The sequence below is a fragment of the Carcharhinus amblyrhynchos genome, chromosome 16 (genome assembly GCF_965287045.1).
Source record: "Carcharhinus amblyrhynchos chromosome 16, sCarAmb.v2.hapA, whole genome shotgun sequence".
Classification (NCBI taxonomy): domain Eukaryota; kingdom Metazoa; phylum Chordata; class Chondrichthyes; order Carcharhiniformes; family Carcharhinidae; genus Carcharhinus; species Carcharhinus amblyrhynchos.
In genome coordinates, this window is record NC_137339.1 from 54,487,259 (window position 1) to 54,494,853 (window position 7,595).

Here is a 7,595-nt window from a genome sequence, read left to right on the forward strand (position 1 = left end):
TTTGTGAGAGGTTAGTTAGGAAGATTCAGTCGCTAGGTATACATGGAGAGGTAGTAAATTGGATTAGACATTGGCTCAATGGAAGAAGCCAGCGAGTGGTAGTGGAAGATTGCTTCTCTGAGTGGAGGACTGTGTCTAGTGGTGTGCCACAGGGTCAGTGCTGGGTCCATTGTTGTTTGTCATCTATGTCAATGATCTGGATGATAATGTGGGAATTGGATCAGCAAATTTGCTGATGATACAAAGTTTGGAGGTGTAGTGGACAGTGAGGAAGGTTTTCAAAGCTTACAGACGGATTTGAACCAGCTAGAAAAATGGGCTGAAAAATGGCAGATGGAATTTAATGCAGATAAGTGTGAGGTATTGCACTTTGGAAGGACAAACCAAGGTAGAACATACAAGGTAAATGGTAGGACATCGAAGAATGTAATAGAACAGAGGGATCTGGGAGTACAGATACATAATTCCCTAAAATTGGCGTCACAGGTAGATAGGGTCATAAAGAGTGCTTTTGAAACATTGGCCTTTATAAATCAAAGTATTGAGTACAAGAGTTGGAATGTGTGCAAGCAGGTTTTTTTCACTGAGGTTAGGGGAGAAAAAAACTAGAGGACATGGGTGAAAGGTGAAGGGGGAAAAGTTTAAAGGGAATATTAGGGGGGGCTTCTTCACACAGAGAGTGGTGGGAGTGTGGAATGAGCTGCCAGATAAAATGGTAAATGCGGCCTCACTTTTAACATTTAAGAAAAACTTGGACAGGTACATGGATGAACAGGGTGTGGAAGGATATGGACCAGGTGCAAGTCAGTGGGACGAGGCAGAAAAATGGTTCGGCACAGCTAAGAAGGGACAAATGGCCTGTTTCTGTGCTGTAATGTTCTATAATTCTATGGAATAATAGTGTTGAAGGCTGAGCTACAGTCAATAAATAGGGGTCTGACATAGGTGTTCCAGGGTTGAGTGCAGGATCAGGGAGATGGCATCTGCTGTGGACATGTTGCAGCAGTAGGCAAACTGTAGTGGTTCCAAGATATCTTGCAGGTGGACTACCAATTTCCATGCCCTGTGATTGGTGTTACATTAGGAGGTCTGGTAGTAGGGCTGGGGAATACCTGTCAACCTTTTGAAAATGTTTAGAGAAACCCTCAAGTTTGTCAGGTTTCAGCTCCTCAGTCATCTAAGGTGTTTGTTTTTCACAAATGGAAGGGCATCTGAAAGGATGTCCAGTGTTGTTTAATTTCCTTTTCGCCCATTGCAGCAAAGAAATCATGGCAGTAGTGACAAATGCACCCATTATTAGGCCTCTTGGATCTGCCTATCCTTGTTGGTTACCAAACTCTCCATGGAGGAGGAAATGCATTTACTGATCTGAGACCTGGCAGAGGCCATGATCTGGTTTTAATCTTCCACTACCTGTTCATGTCTGCTTAGTCAGTGTCTCAGGCAGCTCAGCCATATTCATATGAACAAACAAATGAAGTAGAAGCAGAAGTATGCCATATGGTTCCTCGAGCCTGCTCTGCCAGGTGGCACAGTGATTAGTACTGCTGCCTCACAGCACCAGGGACCTGGGTTTGATTCCAGTCTCAGATAACTATGTGGGGTTTGCACAGTCCCCCTGTGTCTGCATGGTGTAGTGGGGAATTCTGTTTTGGTGGCCAGATTACTTTAGAAATTCTAAAAAATAATTCTGTTTAATAACTCTTGCAAAGGTAAATGAAACTCAGATTGAAGGCATAATAAATTTATTTTCAAAACTAGTCTTGTTGTGGACACAAGAATTCAAGGAACAGAAGACAAACACTAGACAAACACAATATTTCGTCTAAAGGGAGATCATGTGATGCGACAGCATCTTGAGTGGCCTCAGCACATCTCCACTTTTGTGCCAGAAACGTGAACAATTATATAATTTAGTCATCTTAGGTACAACCAACATGGTCTCATTTAATATTGAAGTTGTCAATCTATTCATGACATTCTTAAATTGAATTATAATCTGACACCTTAAATAATAGTTTGCCATTTGTTCATTCAACTATCAGAAACATTCTCCTCAAACAACATAGCTTCCTGGTTATTTAGCAATACAAAACTATTATTTTGACTTATTCTGCATTTTGCGGGGTAGTTAAAACTATTTTTCTGCTGAATGAGGGCCCAGTCACCTGGCAGAGTTCCCAGGTTGGACTCCTTGTTCTCAAATACAAAATTATATTACTTGTTTTTCTAAACAATGCATGATTTCATAACTATACCATATTGAAGTTACATTGTAGCTGATTTTCTTATTTTAGTTAATTTACTGATACACAATCAGTCCTGAATTTTACAGTTTAGTATTGACAGGCGTATTAGCTTTACATTTACTTTTTGAAAATAAGTGCCATTTTATTCTGAAACCCAAATTATAATATCAATTGCACAATTCTCAGTTGCACAATTCTCTGAGAGAAAAAATATCTCAACTCTTTCCTAAAAGGGTGACCCCTAATTTTAAAACAGTGCCCCTTGGCTCTGGTCTCACTACAAGAGGAAATATCCTTTTCATATCCACCATGTCAAGATTATTCAGGTCTTATATACTTAATTAAGAGACCACTCATTCGTCTAAACTCAATGGAAACAAGCTCTGTCTGTCTAACCTTTCTTCATAAGATAACCTGTTAAATTCAAATATCCATCTAGTAATCCTTAGCTGACCTACCTCTAATGCACTTATATGCTTCCACAAATAAGGAGACCAAAGCTACACAAAATATTTGAGATGTTGTCTCACCAGTACCATGTATAATTGAGATATGGAGATGCCAATGTTGGATTGGGGTGGACAAGATGAGAGATCACACGATAGTAGGTTATAGTCCAACAGGTTAATTTGAAATCACAAGCCTTCCAAGCGCTGCCTTTCATCAGGCATATATAGCTGCCTATATACCCTGTGCCTGCTCACCTCGCTCCACTTTACCTGACAAAGGAACTGCGCTCTGAAAGCTTGTGATTTCAGATAAATGTGTTGGACTATAACCTGATATCCTGTAGCCTCTCATCATGTATGATTGAAGCATAACATTATAATTTTATGTTCAATTCCTTTTCTGATAAAGAGATATCATTTCATTTGTCGTCTTAATTACTTGTTTACCTAGAGTCATACAGGCTTACAGCATTAAAAACAGGCTTTTTGGCCCAACTTGTCCATGTGGCCCTTTTTTTAATCACTAAGCTAATCTCAGTTGCCTGCGTTTGGCCCATATCCCTCGATACCCATCCTACCCAAGTAACTGACAGTTTGTTCCAGACACTCACCATCCTCTGTGTGAAATAATTGCTCCTCTGGACTCTTTTGTATCTCTCACCTTAAACCTGTGCCCTGTAATTTTAGACTCCCCTACCTTTTGGAAAAGATATGACTATTTGGCTGATCTATGCCCCTTATTATTTTATAGAACTCTATAAGATCACCCCTCAGCCTCTTATGCTCCAGGGGAATAAAGTCCCAATCTATCCAGCCTCTCCTTACTATCTCAAACCATCTGGTTATGGTGGCATCCTAGTAAACCTTTTCTGCACTCTTTCGAGTTTAATAATATCCTTGCTATAATAGGTTGACCAGGGCAGTTGAGAGTCAACCACACTGCTGTGGCTCTGGGGTCACATGTAGGCCACACCAGGTAAGGATGGCAGATTTCCTTCCCTAAAAGGCATTAGTAAATCAGATGGGTTTTTACAACAGTCAACACCACACATTCACTAACATTTGCACTCTATCCACTGGACTCCCGCCCACTCACTTAGACTATTGCTTTGCAGACTTTCAGCACTCTCTGCACACTTTGCTGTGCCATTAATCTTAGTGTCATCTGCAAAATTTGACACACTACATTTGATCTCCAGCTCCAAATCATTGATGTAAATCATAAGCAATTGAGGTCCCAACACTGATCCCTGAGGCGCACCACTAGTCACTGATCGCCACCAGGAAAACACCCACTTACTCCCAATCTTTGCTTTCTGTTAGTTAACCAATCCTCTATGAGACTTGTATTCCCAATTTTATGAATTGAATTCAAATTCTACCAGCTGCCATGGTGGGATTTAAACCCATGTCCTAGAGCATTACAGAAAAAGAAAATGCTAGAAAAACTCAGGAAGTCTCGCAGCACCTGTGGAGAGAGAGAGAAAGCAGAGCATTTTGTGACTCATACTAAATCACTTGGATCTCCCTATATCTCATAATTCTGAAACTTTTCAGTTGAATACTTTGCTTTTTTATTCTTTCTACCAAACTGAACAACTTCACATTTTCCCACAATATACTCTATGGGCCCAATTTTACTGAAAATTCGTGCCCAAAAATGGGTGCGAAATCATGGTAAATTTGGGCGCGGGCCTTTAACGCGACCTGCTTCCGAATCTGAGCGGATCACGGCTTTACCGACACTCTATTTGGGCACAGATCTAGTCTGCGCCCGAATTGGGTGGCCCGATGACTTAAATGCATTAGCATGCATTTAAATTGATTTAATGAACCGCGCACCCAACTCTCTCACCAAATCCCACTTCACCTTCTTCTGGTCCATTCTGGATCCGAGCTGTAAGCGACCTGCAAAATAAAAATCCGAAGCCAATTTTTATTTTGCAGGGGAATGTCCAAAGTGGCTTCGGAGCTTTCAACGGCTCTCTGACCCCTCGGTGGGAGGGAGTTGGTGGAGACAGGTCAAAGCATCCTCTGGGGGGGCATGGGGGGAGGAGGAGGCAGGTCAGAGCATCCTCTTGAGGGCGGGCAGGAGGAGGAGGCAGGTGAGGTGTATCTCTGGGGGTTGGGGGGATCAGGAAGGCTGATTGTTGTCTGGTGGTGGGAGGGAGGCCCAGTCGCTCACTGATTGGGGAGCAGATGGATCTCTGGTCGGGGCGGGGGTGCCAACGGGTGTCCGCTGCCACTCTGTGGCAACCCCTCCTCCCCACTGGAGGAATGAATCTCTCCTCCTAGTTTCCTATTGCTTTAATATATATAAGACATGAGAAATATACACTAGATGTCTTTTAAAAATTGAATTGCTGAATTTATTCATAAGTGTCAGAGGTTAGGCTCATTGAAGCATGCATTCATTTAGTTGGTGAGAATTGACACACTGTCACAATAGGGAGGAGGGATTCATCCCTCTGGTGGGGAGGAGGGTGTTGCCCGCAGAGTGGCAGCGGACAATGCTGCCTTGCACACCAGAGATCCATCCGCACCCCCCACCTCCCCACCCCTCATCAGTGAGCGATCGGGCTTCCCCCACACCACCAGACAACAATCAGTCCTCTCGCCCACCACCGCCCCCCCACGCCCCCACCACCGCCCCACCCCCCGAGATACATCTCACCAGCCTCCAACTCCCAGAGGATGCTCTGTGTCAGAGAGCCGCTCTCTCCCCCCCTCCCCCAGAGGATGATCTGTGTCAGAGAGCCGTCCTATTCCGCCACCACCCCCCCAACCCCAGAGGATGATCTGTGTCAGAGAGCCGCTCTCTCCGCTCTTTCTGCTTTTTTTTCTTCCCTGACCCAGGTGTGCTTTTCAATTTTTTTTCTAACTGCGCATGTGCAGTTCAGAGCTCCGATCGTTCTGGCAGCGCTAAGCCCTACCCACAGCGCGAATTGGACCGGAGCTGGCAAAAAGCGTATGGACATGCTGCAAAGAGGTTTCCAGGCTCAGATCTGTATTATACCTGGATCCGGCCCTTAGACTCCAAATGGCAAAATCGGGCCCTATATGTTCACCTTTTGCTCACTCAGTCTATCTCTATTTGGCAGCACGGTGGCACAGTGGTTAGCTCTGCTGCTCACAGCGCCAGGGACCCAGGTTCACTTCCCAACTTGGGCCAACGTCTGGCGGAGTCTGCACTTTCTCCGTATGTCTGTGTGGGTTTCCTCCGGGTGCTCCAGTTTCCACCCACAGTCTGAAAAACATGTTGGTTAGGTGCATTGGTTCTGCTAAATTGTCCCTCAGTGTACCTGAAAAGGCGCCAGCATGTGGTGAACAGGGGATTTTCACAGTAACTTCATTCCAGTGTTAATGTAAACCTACTTGTGACAGTAATAAATAAACTTGTCTTGGGGTTTGTGAAATGCTTTTCTAAAATTCATGTAGGTAATATCAATTGCACTACCCTCATCAATTCTCCTTATCCTTCCTCAAAATAATTGAATAATAAGGCATGATTTTTCCTTAACAAAATCTGTGCCTTTCTAATTGACAGTTTACTTGTCTCTCAGAATTAATTCTAATAATTTATACACACCAAATTCAAACTGACCAGTGTTGTGAAGTTAGTGTTCGCAAAATTATAAAAATTGTGGAACAGTTGTAAAAATGTTAACATTTGTCAAATTGTTTTGTTAAAAACTGGAAATGCAGGTGTGCAGTACACAGCGAGCATAGAATGAAACAACATATTGTTAGACATTAAATTCTGCCAAGGCGACAGGCTGTTTTTGAATTTTAACCAATCAATTTAAAATGGACATTGATAAATAAGAAGGGGAAAATCACTTTGATAATGTTGTACTATAGGCCCACAAGTAGTCAGTGGGTAATTGAGGACCAAATATGTAAGGAGATTACAGATAGCTCCAAGAAAAATAGGGTGGTAACAGTCAGAGATTTTAACTTTCCCAACATTGACTGGGACAGCCATAGTATTAGAGGGTTGGATGGAGAGAAATTTGTTGAATGTATTCAGGAGGAATTTCTCATTCAGTAGGCGGATGGCCCGACTAGAGAGGGGGCAAAACTTGACCTCCTCTCGGGAAATAAGAAGGGGCAGGTGACAGAAATGTTAGTACAATTTTGTCTTTTAAAAAGCATTTAGATAGTTACATGGCAACGATGGGTATAGAGGGATATGGGCCAAATACAGGCAATTGGAATTAGCTTAAGGGTTTTAAAAAAAGGGTGGCAAGGACAAGTTGGGCCAAAGGGCCTGTTTCCATGCTATAAATCTCTATGATTCTATGACTCTATAAATACATAAAGGGCAAAAGAGTAAGGAGAAAGTAGGGCCTCTTAAGGATCAACAAGGTAATCTATTTGCAGATCCATAAGAGATGGGTGAGATCCTAAATGAATATTTCTCATCAGTATTTACTGTTGAGAAAAGCATGGATGTTAGGAAACTTGGGGAATTAAATACTGATGTTTTAAGGAGTGCACATATTACAGAGAAGGAGGTGCTGGAAGTCTTAAAGCGCATCAAGGTAGATAAATCTGTGGGACCGAATGAGGTATATCCCAGGACGTTGTGGGAGGCTACATGATACCATCAAAATTGGCCTTGCCCTGATTTAGAATATTAATTTTTGGGACAGACCTATCATTCTCCATAGCTATCTTAAAACTGATAGAATTATGGTCACTGGTCCCAAAGTGATCCCTCACTGACACTTTTGTCACCTGCCCTTCCTTATTTCCCAAGAGGAGGTCAAGTTTTGCCCCCTCTCTAGTCGGGCTATCTACATATGGAATGAAAAATTCCTCCTGAATACACTCAACAAATTTCTCCGCATTCAACCCTCTAATACTATGGCTGTCCTAGTCAATGTTGGGAAAA